The following is a 15,385-nucleotide window of genomic DNA, read 5'->3' as shown; positions in this document are numbered from 1 at the left end:
ACAGTGCGGCTCAGCCCCACCCCCTGCTCATTCCTCACAGGCTGAGATTGACAGGAGCAGGAGCCAATGGCCATTTCCAATGAGGAGAGAGAGAGCTGCTGCTCCTGCGCACAATGCTGGATCAAGATCAGGCAAGTATTTAAGGGGCTGGGGGGATCCTAAGCACGGAAGTTTTTTACCTTAATGCAGAGACTGCACGATGATAAAAAAAAACTTCTACCTTTAAACTACTTTAAATTCAATTGTTTTTCCTAGAGTTGAGCTTTACCTATCCTAATGCCCCGCCGTAAACACGATCGGACATTCCGACAACAAAATCCACGGATTTTTTTCCGACGGATGTTGGCTCAAACTTGTCTTGTATACACACGGTCACACAAAATCTTGTCGGAAATTCCGAACGCCAAGAACGCGGTTGACATACAACACGTACAATGAGCAAAGAAAAATGAAGTTCAATAGCCGGTGTGGCTCTTCTGCTTGATTCCGAGCATGCGTGGAACTTTGTGCGTCGGAATTCTGTACACACGATCGGAATTTACGACAACGGATTTTGTTGTCGGAAAATTTGAGATCCAGATCTCAAATTTTGTGTGACGGAAATTCCGATGGAAAATGTCCGATGGAGCCTACACACGGTCGAAATTTCCGATAACAAGCTCCCATCGAACATTTTCCGTCTGAAAATCCGACCGTGTGTACGGGACATAAGGGTAAGGCCTCATGCACACAGGACATTTCTGCAGCTGCTGTTAGGAGCATATGGTGTTTTGTTTTCCTGCCTCTAAACGCCCCCGGCATGTTAGCCTAGGAGACCATGCACACATAGGCTTTTAGCAGTGTTTATTGGCAGGAGAGTTTAGAGGCAAAAAAAAAAAAAAAAAACACTGTGACTGTTATACAAGTTGTACACTCACTACTTTACATTGTAGCAAAGTGTCATTTCTTCAGTGTTGTCACATGAAAATATTTACAAAAATGTGAGGGGTGTACTCACTTTTGTGAGATACTGTATGCTGTTTTATCCTTTTTGCATGCATCAATTAAAACAAAATGAACCCTACCAACAATTTCTGAAACAAATGCCTGTTCACATTCATGCTGAATCTGCTTTTTTGCCTTTATTACATGTTCCAGTGTGGCTACAATAGTAAACACAAATGCAACAATCAGTAAAAAAAAAAAAAAAAAAAAATTTATGCTGGTTTAAATATGAGAGAACTGTATAGAAGCGACATAATGCGGTGGAAACCGTTAACAGAACACACCTACACTAAAAAATGTGTATGGGAACAGTGTATTAAATCAAGTGTGTAACAGCTCATTAAGAGATCAGATGGTGGTAAAGTTCCAAACAGGTAACGGTAAAAGTAAGAACAAAGTAAATGCTACAGTTGTAACAAAACACATGATAGTGGTTGACACTTAACGTGGGAAAAAGTTCTGCAACTAACCTATGTGTGTTTGTGCTTCTACACAGCGCACTCCTTAAAGTGACTGCCTGCAACAAAAGAACGATACAAGTATAAAAAGTGAAAATGTATCAAAACTAAAAACAGTGATAAAGATCTCCATATAGCGGAAATTATGTTCTCTTGGCTTTCAATGTAATATCCAACTAGACTGTCATACTGGGCACTGTGTGGGCTCAGATGATGGGCCACTGTCATGTAAATTGTAGATGTCCAATATGCAATCATTAGGGGTTTCCAATCAGATCCTGGGTAGAGGCACTATGTAAATTGTAGAAAAACTGTCAAAAAGATTCCTGCTTTCTGTCCTGGCAACTTCTTTTATGGTTGGCAATACAAGGTGGGATTTCTATTGAGAAGAGCAGGACATGGAGATATTCCAGGTGAAGATAAAATATCTCATTACATAAAATATGGGTCTGTTGGAAATAAAGCTTTTTATACATTTAGGCTGTTCAATGTGTAAAAATAATAATGATACTGCGTCAATACCTGTAAAGCAATTGAGTCATCTTTCTACCTGGCTATTGGGTGAGCTTTTTATGCCCTAACAATCTCCTTAGAAGATACCAAAAGATTACAAGGTGAACAAGAAAATCCAGTAACCCTTTGTGACATATCACTCTATTACAAAAGAAAATACCTGCCTAAGGAGTCTCTGACGTAAGCCGTGCACTTGTCACAAGGCACTAAAGCTGAACCTAGTCAGTAACAGAAGTCAATGTCTTCAAGTATGCGGTCTGAGTTTTAGAAGATTCTACCATAGGCTCCGAGGCACATCAATTTCTTGGTGACAGATTCCATTTAAGCCTGCAAACCTATGCGCACGCACGCACGCACATTTCTATATGGCAGGATGGATTAAAGCAGGGTATCCAAGACCAAAGCCGGTTCAGCTATTCGGACACTGTGTGTATCATTGTCTGTTCAACAGAAGTGGCCAACTGGCTTCTGTCAAACTGTCTTGCTGGAAAAAAAGCATTGGATTAGCGCATGCAGTTATTGGCTCCAGCACTGATCTGTGTATTCTGATGGGGGGAGCCCCGCTGTCAGGCAGTCCCCGGGTTGCAAACAAGATGGGGTCTGTAGGTTTATTCTTAAGTTGAATTTGTATGCAAGTTTGAACATTTACATTTTTTTAAGTGTAACTCCAGGCAAAATTTTTTTTTTTTTACGTTTTTAGGATAGCATAGGGAAGAGTCAACACCCCTGTAAGGTTTGTTTTGCTGTCTGTGCCCCTATTCAGAAGATTTTGCCTCACTTTCTGTCCCAGTGACAATTGGATTCTGAAAATTTGGGCTTGTCGTGGAAACAAGGATTGTTGATAAATCTTCAGTGGAGAAACCTTTTTCCCATAACTCTTACAGGAGTGAATTTCCCTTCTTAGGGGTAGATTTCCTCTGACTTCCTGTTGTCTCCCTTCACTTGTAAGTATGAGCCGTATGCAAGTTGGAAGTTTATAACTCGGGGACTGCCTGTACAACAGCTCAACAGGGGAGATCCCGGCATCCCCATCACTTGTGTGGATGCGAGGGATCTGTGTTTTTTTTTGTTCATTCAACCCACTGATGTATAATCTGCTTTAGCCAGTGGCATAACAATGAACTGTGTATGATTATGTCCAAAAGTACCTTTAAATTTAAGACTATCTGCCTCTATCAGCTAAGCATATTTTCCAGTAATTTATTTATTGCTGGACAAATGGGGAAGGGTTGTCAACTTACGGGGGGCCTCCAATGCAGTGGTTGTCAACTTACGGGGGGCCTCCAATGCAGTGGTTGTCAACTTACGGGGGCCTCCAGTGCAGTGATTGTCAACTTACGGGGGCTTCCAATGCAGTGATTGTCAACTTACGGGGGCTTCCAATGCAGTGATTGTCAACTTATGGGGGCTTCCAATGCAGTGATTGTCAACTTATGGGGGCTTCCAATGCAGTGATTGTCAACTTATGGGGGCTTCCAATGCAGTGATTGTCAACTTACGGGGGCCTCCAATGCAGTGGTTGCTAGTGGCCACCTATTCAGGTTTTTACTCTGAATAGGTGCCTGTGCCTGTGTCTTCCTATCCCAGAGATAACTGCAATCTGATGACACAGATTTAAAGTGGAGTTACGACATTTTTGAATTTTTTTGTCTAATGCCTAACTCAGGATCATAACATATACTAATACCACTCACGATTATAGTTAATTTCGCTGCTAGATTGAAGATTTTATATAAAGAAATGCCTTATATTTTGCTGTCTTGGCCGTTCCCATATTGCTTGTGGGCATGTGAAGCCCACGAGCATTATCTTCCGGGATACGGTGCAGCTGAGTGACCAGCATGCACCGCCCGTTCTCGCGCATGCGCAATATGAAAGGCTTGCAGCGCCGTAAACTTCTCATGTTGCCACCACAATGGGCGTCGCCGTCGGAAGTGCTCGCCCCGTTGTGATGGCAACGAAGATATCTCGCGATGCTGAGCTCCGCGATCCACACCGACTCCTGGGAATTATGACACCAAGCTCCCAGGAGAGAGTGCACCGCAGTGAAAAACCTATATTAATCACAAAATATAACATAATACATTAAATGTAATGTACAAATTACAATGCCATGTGTCAGCATGCAAATTCTACCCTCCCATATCTTGGCACTTCACATGTTTCCAAACCCATCAACCAAATGAACAGGGGGAATTAGCCAAGGAATGCACAGATTAATGCTGAAGAGATCTGCTTGCTCCTGACTAACGGGTCACAATCTCAGATTTCAGTCTATATTTAAACAGGCCTAATCATCCAGGTTGCTGGTTGCTTTAGAGACAGTCATGGGGTCTGAAAACAAGATATTGAAACCAGTACCCTGTGCTCCAGTATTCAAAGAATTTTAAATGTGCAAAACTACAATACAAGCATGATACTTATATTTAAACATACACAGGGATATCTAAATCAATACACACTGCTGATGATAAATCTACTAATGAACTTATCTGAAGGAAAGTCTAACTTATTTGTGCATACTCTTGTTGCCATGCATCTTTTCTGGCAGAAAACATACCGGCGTACAGCCTAGTAAGGGAAATCACTGGCTGTAGGACATCAGATGGAATGTCACATACAAGATCATGCAAGCCCTGTGGTTCCCTACCTGCAGTTCTGTACATTTCAGCAGAAAGGTCAGTCATGGAAATATAGATGTCTGCAACAAAATGGCAAACCTTGCAGTGTTCCCTGGCTGAGATGTCCTCATTCATTGCCACATAGCCTACTTGTAGAAATGACACTATCTGCACTTTGTTCAATTCTAATAAACTGCTGACAAGTTCAAAGGACAGAAGTGAAAGAAGGATCAATTCTACACATATCCTGACCACTGCAGCCTGGACTTGGCCCAGTCACTGATTACTCTGCAATAACTAGTATATACTGCCTGAAAAGTCACATTGCAGGAGAGTTTTACGTAAACCTGCCCTTTACTCATTCTGAGCAAAGCATTATGTCTGGCTGCCACCGTGTATATTCACCTTGCTTCCATTCTTCCCATACTCTGTCTGAAGTGAAAAGAAATACACAGTACTTTCAAGTACGGGGGGGACATGTGACTTTCTCCCACAATGCTAGGCACAGAGCTGTCATTGTTGGAGCAGGCAGAGAGTCCTTAGCTCTGTGTAAGCTCTGACTATAAGGACCCTTTCACACAACTGATTAGGACCGCCTGTCAGTTTTTCAGGCGGACCCGGTTGGATGGTCCATTCACCCCTATGGACCGGCGGGTGTAAACAGACTTGTGTCCATTTACACCTGCCTACCTGAAATTCGATCCAGTCCACAAAAAAAAACCAGAAGGGGATAACTCTACCTCTGTCTAGGCTGATCGGATTGGAGGGCAGTCAGGTGTAAACAGACAGCGGAGTCCACTCACACAACAGAGCAGGTTCTGTCCATGAATGCTCTGCATAAACAGAGTGGACACAGACCTGTCATCCACCCGCTCTTCTCCAATCAGCAGGGGATCAGCGGACAGTTCCCCTGCTGACCAAAATATCCGCCCCGCGTGAAAGGGGCCTAAAACTTTTTCTCTTCACTCCTCCAGGTGGATGGAATGGTGGGGGTGTTTGGTCACATATGGCGACCCATCACATTTGGCTACCTGCTGGAGTGCGCTTGCGCGACACTGCCATATGTGCTCCAACACTTTTACCACAAAACAGCACACTAAAACCGTCAGATAGTGTGACAGAAGTGACGTAAAAAAAAAAAAAATTGTTCTACTTGTATTGTATTGCTATGTATTCACATTATATGTGCAGGCAGGATTAAATTGCACCCCATCCCCCTCAACCTGAACGTGGACAGCGATCAGATGTTTATTTGTAATAGATTGTGTGTGTTTATAAGGTGCTATGTGATGACATTATATGTGCAAGCATAGCGCAGTGTTTGTATTGTCTGTAATATCACTTCCGTGACATTATTGCACATCGATCAGATGTATATTTGTAATAGATTGTGTGTGTTTAGAAGGTGCTATTGTCGTCACTTCCGTGACATTATCTGATGGTTTCACTGGTCCATATGGTGGCAAAAACTTTTGGAGAGCATATCGGCAAGTTACGCATGGGCACTGCAAAATTTCTCAGCGGAACGTCACTTCCACAGCAAAATGTGATGGGTCGCTGAATGTGACGAAACAGGGGGGAACAGGCAGAAGCTAATGTGGAGGAAATAGCTACACAGCAATATACCAGTTAAATGTTTCTTTTAGGGCCCGTTCACACTAGCTGCACACTAAAATAATCTGATTAAGCACGCAGTTAGCATCTGTTGTGCGCGGTCAGTGCCTCGTGTTGCTACATGGTTTACTTTTTTTTTCCTACATCCAACTTTATTGAAATGTCAAAGCGACATTTAATTCCCAAGCACCCCAGTGGGGCACTGACTTCAGGTAAGATCTGTATGTCTGAAATTTTACACGATGCACTTCAACCCACCTGAAGGTAGCACTGCAGTGTGAACAGGGTACATAGGATATAATTGTGTTCTACATGCCCTTGCGGTGGTTGGTGTTGATCAAATGCAAAAAGATTACAGTCACAGCATATAATGTGAACGGGCCCTCAGGGCTGGTTCACACCTATGCAGGTTGCAGTTTGTATATTCCGGATGCATTTTGTGTTTTTCAATACATGCTTTTCATCCATTGATGTCTATGGAACCAAAAACCATAAAAAAAGTCCCTGGCCCTTTTCATAAAATGCATAGATGTGAACGTGACCCATAGGTAACCATGTTAAATGGACTGTAGCGTGTTTCTGCAAAACTGAAAACTCACTAAAAAACGCATAGGTGTGCACCAGGCCTTATACTCCCTTGCAGACATTTTCTTTTTTTGTCAGCGAGTAGGAGTACAGATACTTGTGCTCAAGTACTCGCTGATATTGATGTCCTTTGTGGTACAATTTGAGCCCATACAAAATGAATGGTCCCAAATTACACTGCAAAGAATCGCATGTGATTTGAACAGGAATGTGGTGCTCTACCTGTCTGAATTGCATGCAGTTTCCCCCACTGCTCCTGCGTGAACCCAGGCTGAAGTCACTATGACAAGCCTGGGCCCACACAGTAGCTGTGGGGGAAACTGAAAGTGATTAGGACAGGAATACCACCGCATTCTTGTTCTAATCGCATGCGATTCTTTGCAGAATCTTTGAGCACATTCATTTTGTATGGGCTGAAATGGCACCGCAAAGGTATCGGTTTCAAGTATTGGAGCATTTGCACGAGTACATGTGCAAATGCTTAGTATCAGTACCGATATCAGTGCAACCCTAATCTAAATACATTTTCTCGAATTTGTTCTAGACAGTCTGCGGGAGTACAAAATCAATGGGAAACAGGTATGTTGTGTAGCCTTTTCTTTCTACTTTAAGCGGTATTAAACCCAAATGCAAATATTATATTGCAGCTTATGCTTCTTTTGCACAGGCGTTGATGTGGCACGCAGATATACGTCCTTACTTTGAAGAGGAATATTGTTGTTATGGCAGAAGCTAGCTGCCATAACCCCAGTAGCCTCTTCTTCGGGCAGCGGTCTGATTTCAGATGAAAGTGGTCTCTGCGACGGATTCGCCGCAAGATCACTTTTATCGGCGGCGGGAGAGGGCCCCCCTCCTGCCACTCTCCGTGCCCTCCGCCACTTACCAGAGCATTTGGCAGCGGTTGAGGCAATGGGATCTTCTCCCTTGCTAGGTATGGAGACGAGTGAGTGGAAGATATCCCTGACCCGTCTCCATACCACTGCAGGGTGGAAGCAACGTCAAAACGTCACTTCTGCCCATAGCTCTTAAAAGGGCCATTTTTTAATTATTTTTTTTTTTAAATGACAAAAATTGTATTTATTTTTTTATTGCATTTTAGTGTAAATATGAGATCTGAGGTCTTTTTGACCCCAAATCTCATATTTAAGAGGTCCTGTCATGCTTTTTTCTATTATAAGGGATGTTTACATTCCTTGTAATAGGAATAAAAGCGACACAATTTTTTTTTTTTTTTTTAAAAGAACAGTGTAAAAATAAAAACGAAAAGGTAAAATAAATAATAATCAAAAAAAAAATTTAAACGCGCCCCGTCCCACCCAGCTCACGTGCAGAAGCGAATGCATATGTGAGTAGCGCCCGCATATGAAAACGGTGTTCAAACCACACATGTGAGGTATCGCCGTGATCATTCTGTCCCTAGATCTCCTCTGTAACTCAAAACATGCAACCTGTAGAATTTTTTAAACGTCGTATGGAGATTTTTAAGGGTAAATGTTTGTCGCCATTCCACAAGCGGGCGCAATTTTGAATCATGACATGTTGGGTATCAATTTACTCGGCGTAACATTATCTTTCACAATATAAAAAAAAAAAATTGGGCTAACTTTAATATTGTCTTATTTTTTAATTAAAAAAAAGTGTATTTTCTCCAAAAAAGGTGCGCTTGTAAGACCGCTGTGCAAGTACGGTGTGACAGAAAGTATTGCAACGACTGACATTTTATTCTCTGGGGTGTTAGAAAAAAAAAAATCTGTTTTCAACTTGTAAACAACAAATGTCAAAAAGATGCTCGGTCCTTAAGTGGTTAATGCATTTTGATGTGTCATGTATTTTTCAAGTTGGTTAACGCTGGTAGGCCTATTGGCTTCTGTCTAAATTGGCCCTAGTATGTATATGTATGAATGTGAGTTAGGGACCTTAGATTGTAAGCCCCTTGAGGGCAGGGACTGATGTGAATGTATAATACAGTTGTGCTCATAAGTTTACATACCCTGGCAGAATTTATGATTTCTTGGCCATTTTCAGAGAATATGAATGAAAAAACTTTCACTCATAGTTAGTGTTTGGCTGAAGCCATTTATTATCAATCAACTGTGTTTACTTTTTTTAAATCATAATGACAACAGGAACTACCCAAATGACCCTGATCAAAAGTTTTGGCCTGATAACATGCACACAAGTTGACACAAAGGGGTTTGAATAGCTATTAAAAAGTAACCATCCTCACCTGTGATCTGTTTGCTTTTAAAAAATGTGTGTGCGTATAAAAGGTCAATGAGTTTCTGGACTCCTGACAGACCCTTGCATCTGTTATCCAGTGCTGCACTGACATTTCTGGATTCTAAGCCATGGGGAAAGCAAAAGAATTGTCAAAGGATCTGCGGGAAAAGGTAGTTGAACTGTATAAAACAGGAAAGGGATATAAAAAGATATCAAAGGAATTGGGGATGCCAATCAACAGTGTTCAAACTCTAATTCAGAAGTGCAAAATGAGGGGTTCTGTTGAAACCAAACCACAGTCAGGTAGACCAACTAAAATTTCAGCCACAACTGCCAGGAAAATTGTTCAGGATGCAAAGAAAAACTCACAAATAACTTCAGGTGAAATACAGGACTCTCTGAAAACATGTGGTGTGGCTGTTTCAAGATGCACAATAAGGAGGCACTTGAAGAAAGATGGGCTGCATGGTCGAGTCGCCAGAAGAAAGCCATTACTACGCAAATGTCACAAAGTATCCCGCTTACAATACACCAAACAGCACAGAGACATGCCTCAAACCTGACACAAAGTCATTTGGAGTGACGAGACCAAAATTTAGCTACATTTGGAGAGGAGTCAAGGCCTATGATAACAGGTACACCATTCCTACTGTGAAACACGGAGGTGGATCGCTGATGTTTTGGGGATGTGTGAGCTACAAAGGCACAGGAAATTTGGTCAAAATTGATGGCAGGATGAATGCAGAATGTTATCAAAAAATACTGGAGGAATACGTGCATTCATCAGCTAGGAAGCTGCACATGGGACGTACTTGGACATTCCAACATGACAATGATCCAAAACACAAGGCCAAGTCGACCTGTCATTGAATACAGCAGAATAAAGTGAAGGTTCTGGAGTGGCCATCTCAGTCTCCTGACCTCAATATCATTGACCCACTCTGGGGAGATCTCAAACATACATTTCATGCAAGACAGCCCAAGAATTTACAGGAACTGGAGGCTTTTTTGCCAAGAGGAATGGGCAGCTTTACCATCTGAGTAGATAAAGAGCCTCATCCACAAATACCACAAAAGACTTCAGGCTGTCATTGATGTTAAGGGGGCAATACATGGTATTAAGAACTGGGGTATGTAAACTTTTGATCAGGGTCATTTGGGTAGTTTTTGTTGTGATTATGATTTAAAAAGAGTAAACACAGTTTATTGATAATAAATGGCTTCAGCCAAACAGTAACCACGAGTGAAAGAAAAGTTTTTGTGTTATCATTCATATTCTCTGAAAAAATGGCCAAGAAATCATAAATTCTGCCAGGGTATGTAAACTTATGAGCACAACTGTATATATGTAAAGTGCTGTGTAAATTGACAGCGCTATACAAGTGGCTCACACAGATGTGAACAGGCACCATCTATTACATTGCCCTTGAGGACACATGCATTTTAGTGTGTTTGAACATGTGCATTAAAGTGTAAACCTAAAAAATGCACAAAAACACATCCCACTCAAGACACTGCCTGCATGGAGTTTGCATGCTCCCCTTTGCTTGGGTGGGTTTCCTCTGGGTGCACACCAAAGACATGGTGGTAGGTTATTGGCTCTGGTCTAAACTGACACAAACGTGTATGTATGTGAGGTAGAGACCTTATATTGTAAGCTTCTTGAGGCCACGGACTGATGTAAATGTGCAATATTTATGTAAACTGCTGTGTAATTGTTGGTTCTATAGAAGTGCCTGCAATAAATAAAATGTGCTTTGACACATGCTGAAAAACATGTAAACAAAAATGCTTGAAAATAGAAACACAAAGGCATGAACCTTTTTTAAGGCTTAAAGTTCCCCACATTTGTTGTTAGAACAGGAGATCCCTGAAGATGTTCTTCTTTTGTACATAAACATGTTTCAGTAGCTGCTGCCACATGACTTTCCTACATAATATCAGCCAAGAAATCAAATCAAACCCGTCCCTGTGTGGGGATCTCCACCCTACCAGCAGCTGGGCGACATATTTGTGAGAACAATAAATCCTCTGTGAATTACACATCTCCAGGGTGCCACCAGCTCCAGATGTAAAGTGTATGTGATATAGACACATCGATCTCTGCCCTGTACATTGTACACACATCGATCTCTACCCTGTACATTGTACACACATCGATCTCTACCCTGTACATTGTACACACATCGATCTCTACCCTGTACATTGTACACACATCGATCTCTGCCCTGTACATTGTACACACATCGATCTCTGCCCTGTACATTGTACACACATCGATCTCTACCCTGTACATTGTACACACATCGATCTCTGCCCTGTACATTGTACACACATCGATCTCTGCCCTGTACATTGTACACACATCGATCTCTGCCCTGTACATTGTACACACACCGATCTCTACCCTGTACATTGTACACACATCGATCTCTGCCCTGTACATTGTACACACACACCGATCTCTACCCTGTACATTGTACACACATCGATCTCTGCCCTGTACATTGTACACACACACCGATCTCTACCCTGTACATTGTACAAACACACCAATCTCTGCCCTGTACATTGTACACACACACCGATCTCTACCCTGTACATTGTACACACACACCGATCTCTACCCTGTACATTGTACACACATCGATCTCTACCCTGTACATTGTACACACATCGATCTCTGCCCTGTACATTGTACACACATCGATCTCTGCCCTGTACATTGTACACACATCGATCTCTACCCTGTACATTGTACACACATCGATCTCTACCCTGTACATTGTACACACATCGATCTCTGCCCCGTACATTGTACACACACATCGATCTCTGCCCCGTACATTGTACACACACATCGATCTCTGCCCCGTACATTGTACACACACATCGATCTCTGCCCCGTACATTGTACACACACATCGATCTCTGCCCTGTACATTGTACACACATCGATCTCTGCCCTGTACATTGTACACACACACCGATCTCTACCCTGTACATTGTACACACACACCGATCTCTACCCTGTACATTGTACACACACACCGATCTCTACCCTGTACATTGTACACACACACCGATCTCTACCCTGTACATTGTACACACACATATCTCTGCCCTGTACATTGAACACACACCGATCTCTGAGCTGTACATTGTACACACCGATCTCTGAGCTGTACATTGTACACACCGATCTCTGAGCTGTACATTGTACACACCGATCTCTGAGCTGTACATTGTACACACCGATCTCTGAGCTGTACATTGTACACACCGATCTCTGAGCTGTACATTGTACACACCGATCTCTGAGCTGTACATTGTACACACCGATCTCTGAGCTGTACATTGTACACACCGATCTCTGAGCTGTACATTGTACACACCGATCTCTGAGCTGTACATTGTACACACCGATCTCTGAGCTGTACATTGTACACACCGATCTCTGAACTGTACATTGTACACACCGATCTCTGAGCTGTACATTGTACACACCGATCTCTGAACTGTACATTGTACACACCGATCTCTGAACTGTACATTGTACACACCGATCTCTGCCCTGTACATTATACACACACCAATCTCTGCCCTGTACATTGAACACACACCTATCTCTGCCCTGTACATTGAACACACACCTATCTCTGCCCTGTACATTGAACACACACCTATCTCTGCCCTGTATATTGTACACACCGATCTCTGAGCTGTACATTGTACACACCGATCTCTGAGCTGTACATTGTACACACCGATCTCTGAGCTGTACATTGTACACACCGATCTCTGAGCTGTACATTGTACACACCGATCTCTGAGCTGTACATTGTACACACCGACCTCTGAGCTGTACATTGTACACACCGATCTCTGCCCTGTACATTATACACACACCAATCTCTGCCCTGTACATTGAACACACACCGATCTCTGAGCTGTGCATTGTACACACACATTGATCTCTGTCCTCTGCATTGTACACACTGATCTCTGCCCTGTACATTGTACACACACCAATCTCTGCCCTGTACATTATACACACACCAATCTCTGCCCTGTACATTGAACACACACCGATCTCTGAGCTGTACATTGTACACACCGATCTCTACCCTGTACATTGTACACACACACCGATCTCTACCCTGTACATTGTACACACACCGATCTCTGCCCTGTACATTGTACACACACACACCGATCTCTACCCTGTACATTGTACACACACACCGATCTCTGCCCCGTACATTGTACACACACCAATCTCTGCCCTGTACATTGTACACACACCAATCTCTGCCCTGTACATTGAACACACACCTATCTCTGCCCTGTACATTGAACACACACCGATCTCTGAGCTGTACATTGTACACACCGATCTCTGAGCTGTACATTATACACACACCAATCTCTGCCCTGTACATTATACACACACCGATCTCTGCCCTGTACATTGAACACACACCGATCTCTGAGCTGTGCATTGTACACACACATTGATCTCTGCCCCGTACATTGAACACACACCGATCTCTGAGCTGTACATTGTACACACCGATCTCTGCCCTGTACATTATACACACACCAATCTCTGCCCTGTACATTGAACACACACCGATCTCTGAGCTGTGCATTGTACACACACATTGATCTCTGCCCCGTACATTGAACACACACCGATCTCTGAGCTGTACATTGTACACACCGATCTCTGCCCTGTACATTATACACACACCAATCTCTGCCCTGTACATTGAACACACACCGATCTCTGAGCTGTGCATTGTACACACACATTGATCTCTGCCCCGTACATTGAACACACAAAGATCTCTGAGCTGTGCATTGTACACACACATTGATCTCTGCCCTGTACATTGAACACACAAAGATCTCTGAGCTGTGCATTGTACACACACATTGATCTCTGCCCCGTACATTGAACACACACCGATCTCTGAGCTGTGCATTGTACACACACATTGATCTCTGTCCTGTGCATTGAACACACTGATCTCTGCCCCGTACACTGTACACACTGATCTCTGCCCCGTACACTGTACACACTGATCTCTGCCCCGTACACTGTACACACTGATCTCTGCCCCGTACACTGTACACACACATTGAACTCTGCCCTGTACATTGTACACACTGATCTCTGCCCTGTACATTGTACACACTGATCTCTGCCCTGTACATTGTACACACTGATCTCTGCCCTGTACATTGTACACACTGATCTCTGCCCTGTACATTGTACACACTGATCTCTGCCCTGTACATTGTACACATTGATCTCTGCCCCGTACACTGTACACACTGATCTCTGCCCTGTACATTGTACACATTGATCTCTGCCCTGTACATTGTACACACTGATCTCTGCCCTGACTGGGAACAGAACATAACACATTACTGAAATATGGAGGAAAAGTTTCCAATGCAGGTAATAGAATGGAAGAGAAAACCTGATTAGTTATCAACAACACAGCAATAACTTCCCCAATCTCAGGAAGATATCCCATGATTATGGAAACTTCAACACCCCTCCCTTACATCCCTACCACCATATAAATGTTATGTACTAATATCTCACATACCTGATATGGCACTACAATACGGCGACATCAGCCAAGGAACAGTCAGCATCCCACACATAAAACACAACACAAACCCTACTCCCAGCTCACCTCCCGGTGTCTCCGTGTCCACTTTCCGGGCGGGGCTACTAGATTGTGACAGCACCGCCCGGAAGTACAGCTCCAAGTCAGCACTAAAGCTGGACGCCGGAATAGCAGTCCGCCGGGAACTCAAAGCACGCTGCAGGGTTCCGCGTCCAGTCCTGGAAGCCGCTTTAATGTTCACTGTCTTCAGCGAGTAGCGCCTGTAGCTGCTAATGCAATATAACGAGTATTACCAGCAGGACCTGCACTTCAACCTGAGTATTGTTCTTGTTCTTGATACAATAGGAAGAGTTACAGGCTGTGTCTATCTGTGCTCCTCTTGTGGGAAATGTAAAATATCCCTGGAGTCACCAGAAAAGGAGTAGAATAGACACCTGATGAAGTAGGGTTGGCCCTTTGTCTGGTTTTGGAGTGAAAAGCCCTAATGGTGTCTCCAATGGAGTGAACTGGTGTATTGGCAGCAATCTGGGGGGCGGTTTACCAAGCATCGAATTTGTGATTTATTTCTCTATCATATGTATTCTGGGTTAGAGCCGTAAGGTCTTTGCATTCCTGAAAAGACTTTAAAAATTGTTTGGTAAGGGTTGGGGGTACCAACTTTTCATAAAGGTAAATGTATTGCCCGGAGGAAATGGTGGGCTTGCAAGCCAGGGTTTTTTTTTGCCCATAACAACTTGGTAAAAAT

General features: G+C 43.1%; 1 protein-coding gene across 2 annotated transcripts in view; it reads right to left on the bottom strand.

Annotated features, from left to right (window-relative positions):
• Positions 1 to 14,858, bottom strand: part of PCYT1A (phosphate cytidylyltransferase 1A, choline) — a 70,716-nt gene extending 55,858 nt beyond the window's left edge. The window contains exon 1 of one of the 2 annotated variants that reach the window (XM_073626436.1): positions 14,707 to 14,858. The gene's annotated coding sequence lies outside the window, so the exon portion shown is untranslated. Of the gene's footprint in view, positions 1 to 14,616 lie in introns of both variants that reach the window. The other variant, XM_073626437.1, reaches the window with a different exon arrangement.
• Between the last annotated feature and the right edge of the window lie 527 nt (positions 14,859 to 15,385).

This window comes from Aquarana catesbeiana, linkage group LG04, assembly GCF_042186555.1.
Source record: "Aquarana catesbeiana isolate 2022-GZ linkage group LG04, ASM4218655v1, whole genome shotgun sequence".
In the NCBI taxonomy this organism is placed as follows: Eukaryota; Metazoa; Chordata; class Amphibia; order Anura; family Ranidae; genus Aquarana; species Aquarana catesbeiana.
The sequence above is the reverse complement of the archived record's forward strand: the minus strand, read 5'-3'. Positions and strand labels throughout refer to the sequence as shown.